At 57.4% G+C, this 936-nt stretch overlaps 1 long non-coding RNA gene across 1 annotated transcript; it reads right to left on the bottom strand.

Moving 5' to 3' along the window:
• Nucleotides 1-315: 315 nt before the first annotated feature.
• On the bottom strand, nt 316-930 carry LOC106726293. The gene is made up of 3 exons (XR_001362342.1): nt 810-930; nt 643-728; nt 316-354 (listed from the first exon to the last, which is right to left on the bottom strand). It is a non-coding gene; the product is annotated as an uncharacterized LOC106726293 (long non-coding RNA).
• Between the last annotated feature and the right edge of the window lie 6 nt (nt 931-936).

Here is a 936-nt window from a genome sequence, read left to right as displayed (position 1 = left end):
GCGCCCGCACGTGGTATTTTGTGGAAGAGCCACACTCAAGGGGCCAAAGAGCTGCATGTGGCTCACGAGCCGCGGTTTGCCGACCACGGTTCTAGGGGCCTCATCTACAGCATGTAAACATATATTGTGACATATTTATGCATTTCAGTTTTCTATTATGTTTTGAAGCTTTATTTGCTATTTTTTCACATCACTTCATATTATTATTTTTTTAACAGTTTCTTAGTGATTTTTCCTCAGGACTTAACTGTCCTTTCGTCCTTTTACTTTTCTCTTTCATGGCTGCCGTGCTCTGCGGAAGCTTGTTTAGACCAAGTTCCTGGCCTTTCAGGCTTCCTCCACGTGAACAGTTCACTCTTTGAATAATAGGAATTCTATGTCACGGGGCGGGGGGCGGGCACCAGGATTTTAGAGGTGCTTACGTGGGGCGTGGCCACAAAAAGGTGGGGAACCACTGGTCTAGCCCCTCCCCAGGCAGCCCCAGAGCAAAGGGGGGTGTTGGCAGGGCACAGACAAGTGGGGACACTGAGGCCTGGTGCGAGGCAGGAGGGGGCTGTGTCCACACTGTCCTCCAGGGTGTGTGGACTCTGGTGACCCCCGACTCCAGACACCCGAACCCGAGCCCGCCCGCCCGCGCCTCACTGATGCGGCAGTCGGGGCCCGCGAAGCCGGGAGCACACTCGCAGCGGAACCAGTTGACGCCATCGACACAGACACCGCCATTGTAGCTGCAGAGAGAGGGCAGGTCTCAGGGAGCCCCCCGGGCAGGACCAGCACCGGGTCCGCCGGCCCCCAGGGCTGCCACTCACCAGGGCAGAGGGTTGCAATCGTTGGTATCTGCACTCGAGAAAAGAGAAAGGAGGTGGGTGTGGCATCCGCCACCCAGAGCCCCTCTGAGCTGGGCGTGGCGGCCCGGGCACCACAGCCCACCCTGAC

This window comes from Myotis brandtii, unplaced genomic scaffold (genome assembly GCF_000412655.1).
Source record: "Myotis brandtii unplaced genomic scaffold, ASM41265v1 scaffold1057, whole genome shotgun sequence".
Classification (NCBI taxonomy): domain Eukaryota; kingdom Metazoa; phylum Chordata; class Mammalia; order Chiroptera; family Vespertilionidae; genus Myotis; species Myotis brandtii.
This window is presented reverse-complemented; position numbering and strand designations above follow the sequence as displayed.